Source organism: Ochlerotatus camptorhynchus, unplaced genomic scaffold, assembly GCF_037179485.1.
Source record: "Ochlerotatus camptorhynchus isolate MF236.1 unplaced genomic scaffold, CSIRO-AGI_Acam_v1.1 ptg000128l, whole genome shotgun sequence".
NCBI lineage: Eukaryota > Metazoa > Arthropoda > Insecta > Diptera > Culicidae > Ochlerotatus > Ochlerotatus camptorhynchus.
This window is the reverse complement of record NW_027040618.1, coordinates 3,501,990-3,520,310: the sequence shown is the minus strand read 5'-3', so window position 1 is coordinate 3,520,310 and position 18,321 is coordinate 3,501,990.

Here is an 18,321-nt window from a genome sequence, read left to right as displayed (position 1 = left end):
TACTATATGCGATTTAGTCAAATTTGGGCTATTGGGCTCATCCCGGGAATTGATGTAAAATTGCTTAATTTTGGGTAGTTTTTCATCTCCGTGTAGGCAATGAGGCTTGCATGTTTTGTTATTTCAGCGAAAAATATGGCAAATTCAAAAAGCAGAACTGCAGAACTCTGGACGATTGAATTTCAGGATGGAAGATATGTAATTACACTTTGCTTGATGGGACAAACTGGCTTGATGTTGTTTCCACATGTTTCATTTTCAAAGTTCGTAGTTTTCTCAAATAATATGAAAGTTGATTTCAATTGATAGTGGATAGCGTTGTTATCTCAAAATTGACGAAAATCCATATGGGACTGATATGCGATTATAGGCAGTACAGTAATCACACAATTATTTCAATTATTATTATAATATAGAATCAAACAGCACTTGTCCATTTCACCCGCACCTTTAACAATGCGTGAATTTTTGGACTAATTTTGATTTTCAAAAAACGTGTTAGATTTACAATAAATTGTTACATATAGTTTCTTTAAGCATGAGTTCAACCTACCGAATTCTGATATAACCAGCAAGCTGCGGTAAATATTGACGATAAAACCAAAACAATCCTCAGGATGTCCGTCTTACCCCCCAGTTCCCCTACGTGTTTCGTCGCTCACAGCCTCGTTGGTTCGCGGCGGTGGCGGTGGTCGATGAGGAACGGGAAACCACTTAAGTAGATCTCGAACGATTCGCACCGCTGAAATGGTAATGAAATGCCTCTTTGGAAAATCCTTTTCGGATTTTTCCTACTCTTGGTTGGAAGCGGCCGCCTACGCCTACGCAGGCGTCTCCACTTCGGACCGGTTCAGCCGAATATTTGTGAATGAGAGTGAAGGCTGGCAGGTGAACTTCTCAAGGCTCGTGCTTTCGAGGAAAGGTCCGCAGAGAGCTGAATGGCCGAGTTGAAGATTTTACCGGGAAGAAACCCTTGAGCACTTTCCAGAACAATGCGTCCGATGGGTTCGAGCACAAATTTAAGATTGCAGTGGATTTTATTTCGGGCCCAAGGCCGTGGGTGGCTTCATTCACAAAAAAACAAATTCTCAATCGTTCTTCTTCTTCTTCGCATTTCAAGCTTATTGCATATCGCAATATTAGCTTATTGCGTGCTCTCAACTTAGTGTTCTAGATGCACTTCCACAGTTATTAATTGATAGCATTCGATGTCTGTACCATTTTTGCATTGGTATAATTGTGTGGCAAGTCCAATCATACTTCTATGCCCAGGGAAGTCGAGAATTTTTGCAATCCAAAACATTCCTAGACATGACCGGGAATTAAACCCAGCCACCTCCAGCATGGTCTTCCTTTGTAGCTGCGCCTTTACCGACCCATCAACATGAACAAATGTTTTGAAAATGGAGCGAAGGTCGTAATTATCTTCTATCAAATAAAGTTTGCTCTTATTTTAGAGTTGGTTATCCGGCCTTGATTTTAAAATAATTTGAATTCCTTCAATGTTCTACATGACGACACAGATTCTCTGTTTGAACACGTAAAAAACCTAAATTGATCCACCGGGCAGGTGAATAGAACCTTTGTTACCCAGTATAATCTCGTTTTTGATATTATCCATAGATATACGAGGCCTTAGAGGATATTTTTATTTCTACTGGTCTCAGTTTCTGCCCAATTGAACAGCAATTATTATTCAATAATCAATTGATTAATGTCCTCACGTTAATTTTCTAACATGACAATAATTTTAAGATATAATTGTGGCTTATCTATGAGGAGCTGATATGAGTTTTACGTAGTGCAAAGTATATATAAATCACTTTCTTCTTCTTGGCTTACAACTGGAGCTTTATTACTTTATACTTAATCGGCTTTATTGTGCTCTACATACTTTAGAACAATCTTATTATATACAATACCAATGCCAATAAAGTTAAATAATCAATCAGCCTGATTCTCTTAATCGATATTCTCTTTCGCGAATAACCCGAGTGCAATTGAATTACCCATTCAGTGTGTTGATTTAGGCGCAAGCTAACTATAGTCGCTATATTTATAGTCTGGCGGATAGAATTTCAATCTATCAAAAAGCGGAACAAATTAAATATATTGTAGACCAACAATTGAAATGGTGCTATCAAGTTTTATAAGCAAAACGTTGATTATTCTTTCCTCACCAATCGAACGCAAATTACCGGCTTCATCGAATAGAGGAAATTTTCCCCAAAGATGGTGTTAGTTTGCGTAGGCGAGCCTTAAGTCACGAGAAAACGGGTTCCGAAAGTTTTGTTCGCAATAGCTGATGTGCTCTTTTCTGTTGTTGGTCGTGATTTGACAGCTCAATTGGTCAAACAGAACAGCTCAATTGGTTCGCGAGATTCTATACAGAATGCTATGAATATAGCGACTATAAAGCTAAGATCATCTTCTGTCGAACTGTCTTGTGAGCTTAGCGAGAAATTCATTTATGTTGCCGTGGTTAATCAAAGAGAAAGTCACAAAGAATCGATCAACGAGGATAGGTCCTTTTCAAATGTTACGCGAGTTAAATTCAACAATTGTGGCATCACTGCCTACGGCACCCCCAATAGACGAGTGCACGGATGGATTTGATTCAATGCGAATTTTTATGTGTCCCACACATGAATTTTTGCAATGTGATAAACAAATGATATATAACTATATATGTCGGACACATAGTTCTTATGTAACGGCGCCGGTGGTGTAGTGGTAAGCGTGATTACCTCTCACCCCAGTAGGCCTGGGTTCAATCCCAGTCGGCGCCGCCGGGATGTTCTGAGGCATAACATCTCTGATCTCGCCTTCCTTCGGATGGGAAGTAAAGCCGTTGGTCCCCGGTTCATGAGTTGATGGGTCGATAGGTAGGGTCCAGGTGTGGGAGCTGCCTTTCTGGCACGTCGGTAGCATTGGTGCTCAGCACGGAAAACAAGATCGACGGAAAAAACAAACCAAAGGAAAAAAAAAAAAAAAAAATAGTTCTTATGTGTACACATCAAATTCATGTGTAAAATGAATAACATACTATTCATTTGACTCATAAATATCATGTGTACTTCTGGGTGGATTCTGTTTATGTGTGGCCACATGAAAATCATGTGATATTTTACATGGAAAATTACCAATAAAATTTTTTCAGCAGATTAACATAAGTTAACCCGTGAACTCGGCAGGAGCTGATCGGTGAGAGATTCACGATGTACCAGTTCTAATAGCGATTTTTAAAACTGAGGGTGATATATAGACCAAGGTTTAAAGCGTCAGTTACACTATCCTCCTTGTGAATATTATATATATATTATAATATATAGAGACCAAGGTTAAAATTGAGTAAACAAAGTTGAGACTGACAAGATGGCGAATGAACACCTGAATCCGAATGTTAATTTGTTATCTTGTCAGTTACAATCTAGTTCGCTATATATTGTTTAGCCCTAATTCTAATGGAAATGAGTAGATCTTACTTAAATTTGAATTGTTTAGAAATAACGTGTGCAGACAGGTGGAAAAACTCTCTGCACACGGCCAACGAGATTAACCCAAATTTGATTTTACTTTACTCATTAATCGCAAAAAGTGCGATTTACTTCATGTTTTTCCAGTTGGTCTATTGGTACTACTACTAGACTGTGTAAAATTTTGGTAAATTTTCCTCATTTTCCAGCAGATTATTGAGGCTTTTATTTGGGTTGATCTCATCGGCCGTGCACAAATATGAAGGGACAACATCTGACTGGTCTACTAGAGCTTCTCGGCGTCTAATCGGCGCACACTACTGTACAATTTAAATCCAACGAGTGCGAGCAAGAGGGAAACACATTAGTGGGAAAATACACCGTCGATTCATACATGTGTGATAGATAGAGAACGACGACTAAGCATCGAAAAGGTCTATTGGAATATGTAGGGTAGGATGGTTCAAATCGCATCCCTGGCGTGAAATGGCCCTGCGCTGTTTTTCATAGTTTTCCGATTGTCAATTCGTGAATTTAAAAATCAGCATTGCTAGTTCAGTACTTGAACTAACATTCTGGCACATGATATTTCCAGAATTAGTAATGGATAAGCATCGAAAAACTGCACGGGGCCATTTTACCTCAGGGGTGCATTATGGACTATTCTCCCCTACATTCCACGATTTTGCCTACGATTTCTTCTTCTCATGATAACGCCCAAACTAAACATAAAGCCTTCTTCTGACTTAAAAAAAAAAAAAAAACAAAGGTTAACCGACATGCACGTATCAACCATATTCTTGATTAATTATTGCAGGTATCATACGATGTCGTAATTAAACTGTCGAGCCAGATCGCGCCGAGCTCTATCGATTGAGAATGTTTTATACAGGTGAGATAGCTTGTGTGGATGGCTATCGGACGCAGACGGCAGGACGTGTGAAAATCGATTCTAATACCTATGTTACGCTAGTAACAAAGGTAATAAGGCGGAATCTCGAACACCAAACGTCAGATCGGTATGAAATTTTTTCTGCAGGTAGATATGGATGAGGTCTTTCCACTGCTGCAAACTTCACGTTGATGGGATGTACCGTTGATTTGTAAAAAATCGTTAACTAAAATCATTCTATCCTGTAAATCTCCGGAACCGGAAGTCAGATCGGTATGAAAAATTTTCCCCAAGTAGATATCGATGAGATCTTTCTACTGTTAAAGAAATCATGTTGATAAAGTGTACCGTTGATTTTTAAAAAATCGTTCGCTAAAATCATTCTGGCCTATATATCTCCGAAACCGGAAGTCAGATCGAGAAAAAATTCAATAGCGATCAATGGCGCTATGAGGCCTATCGAACGAGATATCAACCATATTGATCGCATGAGCCATCTCGAAAAAAGCTTGCCTAGATGAAACGCGTCCACAGACGCACATACAGACATCAGCAAATTTCACCTTGCTGGGTCGATTTTTCATATTCAATTTGATTCTACGATGTCGTAATTAAACTGTCGAGCCAGATCGCGCCGAGCTCTATCGATTGAGAATGTTTTATACAGGTGAGATAGCTTGTGTGGATGGCTATCGGACGCAGACGGCAGGACGTGTGAAAATCGATTCTAATACCTATGTTACGCTAGTAACAAAGGTAACATGCAAACATTTACGAAGTTCCTAAAATCTTTTGTTTGGATCATGAACCCTAAAAACTCTGGACTTTAAATAAAAGAATCTTTGGACCTGTCCTCGTGTCGTGTCGGCTAAACTTGCAAGCAGTGTTGGGAAAGTTTCAAAAAATCAAATCTCACCAATGCCTAAGATCACCCTTGATTTTCGTAGACAAAAATCAACAAGCAAGCAGCTGCAGATGATATTACCAGCAGTGATATCGTAGCAACGAATATCAAGCGAACAAAACTCACCAGCACAATTTTAAGCACACCATGGTGAGTTTGAGTTCAATGATGTTTGCTTTAAATCCGAACCCGACCCGAAACTACTGTCACTGCTGGCAGCAGTAGCTTCGTGTCTGCCATCGGTGAAGTGTAAAGAGAGATTACAAACTATACTTTCTCCTTATAAGAAAACGATGTGCAACGGAATCGTTTTTGAGTCGAGGCAACTCTCAACTTAATTTTTACACGTTGTGAATAGTCTCACAATATCAATGGATCTTGTAAAATCAATATCAAACGTGATATTTTGTTCCAATAACACGCGTAGTATTGAGAGCGTATGAGAGCGAAAAAAATCATTTGAATGATGATTTTCCCAACACTGCCTGCAAGTGCTCTTGAAAGGCAATATTTGTTCTGGAAGTTCACTAACATTCAAGAAAATAATAAGCTTACTTATTGCCCTTTTTTCAATGCAAAGTAAAGAGGTAAAAATTGGAAACTCTGTATCAACCTTGGATCGCAAAAAAAGCGAATAGTGGATTTTTTCATTTTCTGGAAAATACTCAAAACTTCCTTTGAAAGCCCTCTAGACTTGCTTACGACTCTGTAAGGCTTTTTGAGAAAGTAGTTCGATCTTCTGAAAGTTCTCCGACATTGCTGTAAAGAAGAGCGTAGTCAGGTTTGGAAATAGAAGGGGGGATTTTTTATGTTGACATGTCACGGTCGAATGTCGGATGTGGATTGACCAAAAGGACACCAATCTTTGTCTAGGTGTATTTTTGTATAATCTACTTATTTCAGCTGCGGTAGCGGCTTACTCGTGTTTAAGGACTACAATTATTCAACGGGTGACGGTGTCTCTGGTAGAACAACATTATTATAAACAACTCAGTACAGATGAATCATTCACCAAACGAAATCTTAAGTGCTCCTCTTTCATTTGAGGCTAGTATGAAAATATTCTATCGGGGTTAATTTTTCTATATATTTTTTGGGCTTAAATAGGCTTAACAATTCAAGCGTAACAATTTATTTTTTTACCTAGTTCGTTTATTTGTAAGGCTCAATCGCGTTAGCTTTACGGAGCCGATAATTCATTGTCCTTTGTTTGTAACAAAATTCACTTAATTCTATGTCTAGTAGGAGTTGGGCTGAATACTCGCGGCTTACTCGAGGTTAGAGGGGTACATTGTCGAAGGATAGGAAAAGGGGAGGAGCTTGGGGTAGAGTTTCGTTGTCTCATCAAACAAACACCATCGTCAGGTAGGACAATCTTTCCCCTACTAGCTGCTGTTGTTAGTTTCTGTGAGTGAGCTAGCAGTTGACACAAATCATCGATTGCAGTGATTGTTTACAAAATCAGATACGTCTATTTGAAAAGTTACGCTTGAATTATTTGTTAAAAATACCAGAAAACTATAATTGTTCTAGGCATTTTGACAAAATCATCAATCAAATTATTTTTTCCACTCTCATACGCTCTCAATATCACGTGTGATATTGGAACAAAATATCTTGCTTGATATTGATTTTACAAGCTCCTTTGATATTGCAAGACTATTCACATAGTGCAAAAATCAAGTTGAAAGTTGACTCGACAAAAAAAAAAATGATTGCGTTGCACATCGAAACTTTTGTGGAAACTTCTGAAGTAATTCTAATACGAAATCAAAGATAATCTGAATCTGAATATATAGTCAACTCTCCATTTCTCGATGTTTTAAATCTCGCTATTATCTCTATTTCGATCGTTCACTAAGTCGATGGTCCATTACTCTACATTAGGGTGCTTCATATAAAAATCAAAAGTGATGAAATCCTGATAGGCCGCGCACCAGTTCGATTCATAACCTCAAAATATTAGCATGTGCCAAAATGGTATAAATTGATGAAGCTTTAGAGGTTGTGCCAATGATTTGAATTTTGTATGGAGATTTCCGTGAATTAGTATGGGAAATTATTGATCTTCACATACATTGCTTTAACTTTAATTGTAGTTGTCCAAACGTTAAAAACTACGTGGTTGTCATGACAATGATCAACAAGCCGGTTTTGTTCATCTTTCAATAAACCCTATTTTGACATTTATTCGCATTTCTATATTTCTTGATATGCTGACATGCCAAATGACGAATCGGAAAAAATTCGACCTTCTCCAATTTTTGCAATGATTCACATTAATGCTAAAATTCGGCCATTTTAGATCTTGAAATTAAAAAAAAATATAACATGCAAACGGCACTTCGGATCGAAATGACGTCCGATACAAAATTGCAGAGTGTAGTAATGTTTTTTTTTTTTTGTAAAAATATTAAAAAATCCTTCATGTTTAAATGAAAAAACAAATTAATATCTTAATATTTAAAAATGTCCTCGTCTGATTTTTTCATTTTTATTTTAGGAGTAGGCTCTTAAAAAATGAAAAATTATGGAAGCGTTAAAATTAAAGACACTCAAAATTTGTCGAAAATCGTAGAACAAGAACTAAGAAAAATTAAAAAAATACAAATTTAACACAATTTAATGATAAAAAACAGAATTATCAAATTCTATTATTGAAAATTTACTGACTTTTTCAGCTGTTTAAAATTCCTAAAAACATTTACCGACTTTGTCAGTGTGTACATGACCTTTTAAATACACTGGAGTTGTGTTTCACGTGGGGGATACGCGCCACGTTGATCTAAAAAGCCACGTAAAAAACTGCGTAAATTCCGAAATGTAGGTTAAAAAACCGTGTAAATCCTATATATTTAAGATCAACTGTTCCAGGTCAGTGCTTGTTAACAGATTTAGTTTCCACTCTTTCTTGAGACACCTCTACTGACTTCTGATGTGTAGCTCAGCATGCGATTTTTATTGAAATCTCAACAACTAAACTGTAAAAGCTACTACAATACGAGCTGTAATAATGTAAAGCCAAAATCGGTTCTAATGAATAACTAATTTCTCATGTAACATTTGAAAATGGCCTATGCTCGTTAATCGATTCTCTTCATCGACTTTGGTTTACCACGGCTACATATACGAATTTCTCGCTAAGCTCGCAGCACAGTTCGACAGAAGATTATGTTAGCTTGCGTCCAAAACAACACACTAAATGGAAAATTCATTTGCAGTCGGGTTATTCGCGAAAGAGAAAATCTATGAAGAGAATCGACCAGAAATGATAGCCACTTTTCTCGTGTTGCGCGAGATTTCTGAAAACATCCATTTGGGAATATTATGCTTTCATGAGCAGTGTAGCTCAGATTTTTCGAACCCACATTATCACGGATCGCTTTGACTTTGTCAATCAATTTGCAAAAAGTGACAGAAGCACTCTCTGGTTCATTAATCGTAGACACTATCGTGAGTGAACTCAACGCGTTAAGAGACCATTGATTCTCACATTTGAAACACGCTTCTGAAACTTAGGCACTTATCCTTAAATCAATTTGAATGAAGCCAAAGAAACAGCCTCGTTAAATCCATCGCTCGCATTATTAACCACCCAAATCGATCCATCCATCCATCCACCTACTGCTCACTTGCGAGCGAACGGCAACGGCATTTCATCGTTGTTGGAACAATGTATCCATCATTGTACACAACAGCCCCCGGAACGTACTAACCCCACCACTCATTCGGTGCGGTATTTTAATTGGATCGAATCCCAAATCTGTCAAGTTGTGTCAAACTGTCAACCTACAAACGAAACATGAAAAAAAAAACCCCGTAGTCCGATCGTTGCGTGTCTCGTTGCTTTGGGGACAATCCGTCGTTCCAATAATTATGTAACGGATACCTTCGATTCCAAGTGGAACGCGCGCGCACTCTCGGAACAAGTGTGCTGCTAATCGATTCCCGACAATCAATTCCTCTCACCTCTTCCAACTTCTCGGTTCAATCGTTCGATCGTTCGTTCGTTCGTTCATCATCGTCGTTGTTATTCAGCCGAAAATTGATCGCCTCTCGAAGATAAGCGATGCGAAGCTTTTGTTCTCGTCGTCATCCAATCTGGCCGTGACCATAAATGAACTAGAGTAAATGTGCGTTGCTTTCTACCTGGACGGTGTCCTCTTGTTTCCCGTAGGTACCGTGTAACGTTTGCATTGTTTGCCGGGAATATTGGTTTTGAGTTACCGCTGGTCCCGATCTGTTGGTCAGCATCCAGCCATCCGTCCGTCCAGGTATTTGACCAAAATTAACTCCGGAATAACAACAAGCAACGCACCGAGCGAAAAGCTGTGGTCCGGTTCCTGGCTGGGTTGCCATCCGCAGCTTGCAATACGCGGACAACCGTACCAAAGCGGAGCCCAGGTTAATAAAACAGAAATAAAATATTTTCTTACATCAATATTCCATGGGCTCTTTTGTATTCATAATTCTTTTGTGTGTTTTGACAGCGTTGGTTCTATTATTATTTATACAGAAGGGCGGAAAGAGGCGAACGCTGCCCGTTTCCTTCTCGGGATCGGAAAAGGTAAAAACAGTTCTTTTCGCTGGACGCGCTGAAAGCGAAGGACGACTTTCGAACAACAAAAACAGCAGTAACTGGTCTTGTCGTCCCTGCAGACACAGGAAAACTATTCACTCCTCGAGCAGCTTCAGTTAAAAGAAAACCAATGTTTGTTTATGTAAAGTATGATTTTCTGTTTACACACTGTTGTCCCAGGATTTGCTGCGTCTCCGCCTTCTGTCCTCCTTTTCATTTTAAGGCTGGAAAAGATGCGATCATCATAAAATTTCACACCTTTTCTCATTTCCTGAACGTGTCACTTTCTGCACATACCTACACACATTTTGTGTTGTCGTTTTTCTGACAGTTCCACCTCAAAATATTGTCATCCGCTAGACAAAAGAGCGAGAAATCCCTTTCTGCCATCTTCTCGGCGGTTGTTCCTTGGGCAGAAAGGAAATAAGAGGGTGGAGAAGTGCAAGAGTGATAAATCAAACAACCAACAACGTTCTGTTATAAACGGCTCTTTTCTTCAGGCTTCACTCTGCCAGCTGCGGACAGGTCAGAAAATTGAATTCCATTCCGAGAAGTCCCTCTCTGGTACAGGGTGGCAACGATTGACTGTTGGTTCTTTTGGGAAGTATTACCCTGTCTAGATGAATGGTTATGTTTTAGATCGTGACTGATGAGTAGCTTAGGCGTCACCATCCGGTTCCCTATCTGCAACAGACCATCGAACCGCAGCCAGTGTCGCTCTCTCCGGTATGCCTCCACAATCCAAGATCATGAATGAACCTCTCGTTGTCCCTGCCCGAGCACTTTCCATTGATAACCGAACAGGTCAGTGTCGCCATCGAAAAACAAAATCCGTCTCTCAATTATCTCATTCACACCGCCGTCGTCGTCATCTACGCTGACGACGGCGACGGTCGGTCCATCCAAAGGTGACTCAGACACGCACTTTCCAACCCACCTTCACAAGATACTCGCTCCTTCCCGAGGCCCAGAACGAACGTTCCGATAATTATTAGACCAGTCGTAAATACTTTTATTACGCTTCTTCGATCCCTCGCTAGGTTTAAAATTCCACCGAGACCCAGACGGCTGTCGCGAAGGCTTTTAACGAGATCGTGAATTATTTAATCGCTCTAATAGGATAATTTCCAACCCACTGTAGTGGTCAACGACGGGATGGAAAGAGGAAACTTTTTAAAGTTTTTGAAAAATGGTTTCACGCCACTTGCCACCCGTTTTCCCTCGCTCGGAGTGGCGGGAAGAAGATCTTCCAAACTAATTTAACGATCTGGGATAATTGCTCGCACAATTAAAAAGTGTACACTCCTCGCCGTTGGGAGCCGGCCATATTTTCGTGCATTTAATTACCCTTCCCTAACCGTCCAACACGAGAGACGCGCAACAAAGTACGAGAACCTGGAATTAGTGTTACACCCCAGTGCTAATGGAGAAACGATGAGCCGTGAGTGACTGGTTTGTAATTAAACTATATGCTTGGCGTACCTTCCTACTTAGAAACCGAACGGAGAGAATTAAAAAAAAATCATTTAATCAACGTTCGGCTTTCGATGTTTGGGGAAATAGAAGGAGTTCCTCCATAGCTTCATAAATTTTGACTCGTTTCCAACGAACTTTTCGAATGTGGCAGCGGGTTCTGCTGACCGATAAATCATCATCCCCGACCGAACGAACAGCAAAGGAATCCCTACCCCGCCCAACGAATTTCTGTGGAAATCACAAATGAAGTCAGTCAGAATCCGTCGACTGAATGTTCGGTATGGGAAGGGAGAGATAGAAAGATGATCAGTTGAATGGTTGTTTGTCATGGGTGTTTCTCCAAGCCCAGTGAGCATTGGTGAAAAGGAACGTTCGATTCATTAATATAAATATTTTGGGTCCCACCGGACCGGAATTTATGGCTGCTTGGCTCGTCCCCCGAATGCGTCTGGGAACTGTCTGGTGTGCGAGATGGGTGCCATAGGGTGGCAACTGAAACGTGAACTTTTCCAAATCACCGAGAGGCAACTGCAAATGGAATAGATTTCGTGTTAAGTTTGAAATATTCGAAATTGATTGCGGGTGTGTTTCTCGAAATATGATGCAAGATGTTTTCAAATTCAAAACTGTGACCGGAGGTTTTTCGCCAAACACTTGAAGATAGTAGTATAAAAATCAAATCTAAGGCAATGTTTCTCAATCTATAGGTTGCGCACTGTCTTTAGGTGGGTCGCATGGGCTTCAGACAACTTGACCATTCGTTCTAAAATGTGTGTGAAAAATTTATCTGAATTTAAATTTATGCAGGATGCGATACATACGATATGCATTTAGTTTTTATATGTCAATCCATAGCTTTCAATCCCTATTTGGCTAGAAAAATATTACATTGTGATTAAATTGTATAAGTTTATTCGAAAGCTCGTCCTCCATTTAAAGGAATGCAGTTCTAGTAGTTGTGGTAGTTGCAAGGGGTAATCAACTCTGCACACGGTGCCGAAACACAGTATGGCACACTGTTCGGCACGCTAGGACACACGTCGACAAGCAGGACACAAGCAATTTAACATAAAACGGCATCACTGTCGAGTGTTGACGTTTTACCACTCGTTGCTAAGGTTGACTACTTTATTTACTCCACTGGGCTTCACAATTCAAAAATTCAAATCCCGGTATTGCCAAGAGTCTTCTGTGATGGAAATTTCATCGTTTTCCTCTGCGTTTTTCATCAGATATTCCTTCCAGCCATTGGTTTCAATCGGGTATGTAGTTCGATGTGAAATCCACAGGACTTTATAGACTTTATAAACTTCATGTCCATAGAAGTTCCTGTACTGCTAGGGGATATCGATACGTTTTAACCTCAAATATTCCATCCAATATGGACCTATGTACGGTTGCCTTAACGAAATAGTATAGGATTAATAGGAACAGATCAATGCAATTACAATCCATTCCGTGAATACGTCAACAAGCACATACCCATCATCATCAGGCCATTTTGCAGAAGCATATCTGTCACCATCCTTGAACTAGTTTTTTTTGTTTTCAAGAGGCCCCGATGTAGAGTTCTTGTAAGGCCAGTAAGCTCTTGCTCAATCTGGTGGGGTCAATAGTTCCCACATGACGACACTAAGCAACTTGATGACCACAGGGTCCTGCCTGCAGTAGAACTGCAAAAGCGATGCTTATCTGGATCAGAAACCATTTCCGAGGTATGACTGATCTGGAGTGGGAGAATGTCTCCGTGCTAACATTTTAAATACGCGTAAATGTTTTTGTAAACAGTGGCTTTAGCCGTTGATATCTCGCAAATAATGCTAGCTGATAGAGGAAACATTGATCTATCTGTTAGATAACAGAAATTAATTTCATTGGTACTACATTGCATAAGATAGCACACCTACATAAGATCGTGAACTTGGTAAGCTTGAACGCGTGTAATTGGGTGGTGGAAAGAGAAACCATTATCAGCGGCACGATAGGCTTGGGTGATGTCTTCAAGGTCCCGTACTTCTGAATTGATCAGATGAACTGTTCGAGGATGCTGTTTCTAGAATCTTTCCCACGTTTGAGTTCTGGATCTGATTTGAGTGGGGAACAGGCAGCTGGAGGAAATTTCGTCCACCATTAATCAGGTTACACCTTCGTTTCTGGACAAGTCGAATTTGCGTTCTGGACGGGTCAAATTTGCGTGAACACCGTATAGGTTGGATAGCATCGAGTTACTCTTCCACTGCCCACTCACGTTCAAATGAAAATGAAGCTTAATGTTTGCGGTAAACTATCAAGGAAATTGAAAATGTAAACACAATCACAAAAGTCATCATAACTTCAGGGTCATGATTGGTATAGTACGGCCTACTTTGGCCTACTTCGGCACCTTCGGCATATAGAGCTTGCCTCGGCACAACTTAATCTCGCGGCACAGATTATGGTGTGCAAAGTACCCCTTGGGTAGTTGCTAACTTTGGTTTCTATAATAGTGGAACGCATTGGTTTCTTATAGATTCAACTATTATGGTGAAAAAGAGTCGAAATCTTAAGGATAATTAATTGCTTTCCATAATTTTTGAGAAAAATTTCAAGTTTGATGCATGCACATTAGAGTGATGCAAATTTTGAAATTTTCGCTCCACAATACTTAAACGATTTCAAATCGGATCCTGACTAACCTCTCAAAATTTGAGCCCATTTGGTGAGAAACTGAGATGGCACAAACCATTTGAAGTTTGTATGGGAATTACGATGGTAAAACCAAGATTTTTGTTCATGTCTATCTAATAATTCACCATATCGGTCTGCTTCAAAAAATTTCATTTGCACTTCTAGAAAATTTTCCCAGGTACAACTTTGCTCAAGACCACTTTTTTAATAAATCCAAAGATCGAAAGTTATCAATGGTTCAATGCGCTGATGTCTTATGATCATTCTCAATCAACTGCTCAGCAGGCAACATTGGTGTTTCTGGGGCGTTGAATAGGACACAAAAATCATGGCTACTATGTCACACTGCAAAATACAGTGTTGCCTGCAGAGCAGCTGCTTCACCATATCATAAGTTTAGCAATCTCTTAAATAATTAATAACTTTTTCCTGTCTCGTTTTACATAGAAACGATTTGGAGCAAAGTTGTAGCTGAGAAAATTTTCTATAAGAATGGCTATCGAACTGTTTCGCAGCTCAATATGGAAAAAGACTAGAAGGAAATGAACAAAAAGTTGAGATTTCCTATTGTAATTTACATGCAAACTTCAAATGGCTTGTGCGAAGTCTGTTTCTAACCAAATGAGTTGTTACTTTGGGAGGCTAATCAGGACCCGATTTGAAACCATTTAAGCACTGTGGAGCAAAAAAGTCAAATTTTGCATCAGTCTAATGCACATCTATTAAAAAAAAATTATCTGGTTTTCCCAAGCGGTAGGTCACTCCACACACCAATCTTGGGTCAACATGTTTCGCAGTGTGTCGCAAGTGTGCCGATTCTGCCAGCAGTGCCAGTCATACACATTTAAAAAAATCATGTACTTTTAGATGCTCTGAGAGTGACATATATGAGCGCCAATTTTGACATAAATTTGAGTCATAACAGACTCGAAATATAGCTCAATCAAACGTACTTTTCGTCGAGCAACGAACTTTTCAGTCTCGGAGCACTTAATATTGCATGACATGTTTGTTTACGTCTCATCTTTTATGTCAAAGACGGATTCCATCTCGTGTAAAATTAGTTTTATCATGTTCTATATTACGTGATATCCCATACAAACGATCTGTCAATCTATATCATGAATAGTTTTTGATATAGCTCCTATCATGTTGTGTACTTGATAAAATCCTGAAAAGCAGTGACTGGCAACCAGGCCACGATACAGCTGGTCGCTATTTTTTGGCTTCAAATGTCACTTTTCCGTCGAGTCAACCAAAAGATTTAACAAATTCGACCTGGCAGTTTCAAGCAACCATTCTAAATCTCCTGACCTACCTACCCGAGACCAAGTTCTTCCGCAATCAATACCATTGGATTGGCTCCATTCAACTGGCGCCAATTAATGGAAGGTTTCACGGTGGTGATCGCCTTCGGAGTGTGCCCGTCGAACAAAACAAATGTGGCAACTCAAAGATTTTCTCCGGTTCTCAGCCAAAACGTCCCGTCACCAGAACGGACGCCATGTTGTGTCGACTACCCAGGTACCGTAGGAGGAAATCAAGAAGCTCTCCCGATGGGACGTCATTAACATCAAGGTGAAAGTCGGTTAATCAGATATTTCTCGCGAGCGTGATCCAACTGTAATCAATGGTGCTAAGCGCTGTGCATGTTGTTTCCGCCTCAGACGTTCGATGATACTAAAATGATCCGCATTTAAAGAATGCCCATGTGGGCTTTCTTTACATTGCTCTGGCTGTTCTGTGTAGCCTGCAAAATCAACACAATGTTCTGATCCAGGAAGCCATCGTTTTGAAAGTGAAAATGCAGCGTTGAACAGCTTTTTATTTGTATGATTTGAAACTGGTCAAGCTGCAGCAAATCTTCCGACACTCGTTGGTCAAAATTATCCGGATCTCTTCGGCACTGGCTTCGTACGCTCTGAAAGCTTCCATCAGATACTGCCATCAGGATAGGTTTCTACAGCAAACTCAAATCCCTGATGCTGCACATGCAAACAATAACAAAGTTGTTCTTTTTTCTCACTGTCATAAATGACAAACTACACTGTACACAAACATCATCCTCTGATCGAATGAAACCTCAGACCATTCAAAACAAAACACCGAAATCGCTTTTTCGAATGATAGCTGCAACCGGATGACGGTTGTTTTGAAATCAGATGATTTTTCTCTCGAATACAGGATGAAACTTGTTATGAGAAGGGATAGGGCCTTCAGTTGAAATGCGTAATGCTCTCTGCATAATGACTGTCATACTAAATGGAAATGCATATGGTATTGGTTCAGCCCCATAACGCAAATCATTCAAAACGATGATGTAAATAATTCTATCGAACGTCATTTGCTGATCTGAGCTGACAAACGAGGTGGAAGCATATGCATCGCTATCAGAGCTGTTACGAACATAGGTAAAGGATGAAAGCCAATGTTTGGCTAATTCGTGGTTAAGGAGATTTTCTCCACCACGAAAATGTTTTGTATGCATAATGGAATGGCTTATAATGGCTATTCAGTATGGAATTGTAGATTATCAAATTATAAATCTAATTAAAAGCACTTGCATGTCACAATATTCTTAAATGTTTGTCCTCTGAGTGCCGTATGTTTTATAGATAATTTTCAAACGAAAATCATCCTGTATTTGGATGACAGTCATATGGATGTTCATCATCTGACGACAAATTCAACCATAAGAAAATCATCCGAAATTTGAATGCATATTGTTAAAGGGCTCGAGCAATGCAATAATCATTCGAAGTATTGCGGATGTTTTGGTTCAGTGTATATCAAGTCACCGTAATGTGAACACCTCAACTTGATATCGATATCATCAACGAGGTATAAATGTGTAGAGCAAGCTGCGATTTTTTAAAAATACGAATATTATGGTATATTTGGCAACCCGGTATTTGTGACAGCTTAAATATTTTGGTTTGCAATCGCATCGGTCATCAGTATACCAAAAACCAAGGAGAAATGCTGGTGAAATGAACCGAGGCCGAGGTTATCATCATCAAGAAGGCCTACCTGGTGACGGTAGACGTATTCAACAAGTACGTCAAGGATCACATCATGGAGAGGGTGTCGGAGGGTGTCCAGCAGGCTTTGAGGGACAAAATGTACGTCTCCGGTGTGGATACCAACTAGTTGGACATGTGCTAACCGGCGATTATCCAGTCGGGTGGCAATTGCAGATTGAAGTTCAGTGCATTCAGCGACAAGACAGATATCTGCACTTCGGATCGATCATCTGTGCTCTGAGTGCGCGTTACAAGTCGTACTGCTCCAGTGTCGTCCGAACGTTGCTGGTCAATCCAACGGAAACGATTCAGAAGCACTTCACCTTTCTGCTTAATCTGGAAGAGGAACTGCTAAAGGTGATGATCCCGGACAAAAATCTCTCGGAGGTTTTCGACGTCAGATGTTGGATAATGCCAATAAGGAGGATCCCAAGCTAAGACGTGTTTTGGTTTTGTAAGTTTATTAGGATGAGTGGAAGCAATATGACCAATTCAAGACCGACAATTGAAATGGCCTTAACTCCAATTTGGAAACAAACCTTGTAAGGCCATTTTCTCGCGAACTGAAGTCCGCAAAGGCAAACCAACATAATGAACAGGAAGGGGCAATTCTCCTCTACCCGAGGTTTCGGTTCGCGAGAAAATGACCTTACAAGGTTTGTTTACAAAATGGAGTTAAGGCATTTCAATTGTTGGTCTTGAATTGTCCGAGCGCTGCTGAAAAGTAGGGTCCTTACAAGGCTAGATTCGCCATTAAAGCATATCCATCGTTGCTTCAGAGTTGGAACAGGAGTTCTTGATTAGCCAGTAATCTTCTGCTTTTAGTTTTCCGTATCCAACCGCCACCACTGCATGATCTAATCGATCCAAATTGTTCTTGCATTTCGGTTCGTAGTACACTTCATTTGCGTAGTAGCTGAAAGACTCGTGACCGGCATCGATAGCAATTGACAGCACTCGGAAGCCTTCATTTCGAATTTAAATGTGAACCAAGCCTGAGTTCCTCTAGTATATTCAATTTGAGTATGTTTCTGAAATACACAGTCAAACAGCACGTAATGTTGTGAACAACTTCAATGGCAGCTATTCAGCAGTGCTCCCATTTTATTTAATGAACAATCCAATGCCTACGAGATTGTGCGGATGGATGTGCCCAAGCTTTCGGCACACTGTGCTGAGTGACTTACCCCTTGGGTTTTCCAAGGATATCAAAACACAACTCATATATGTACCTAACTGCTGACATTCTGATTGGATTTTGAATTGGAACTTTTGTGAAGACTGCGCAAATGCGATCTCAATTT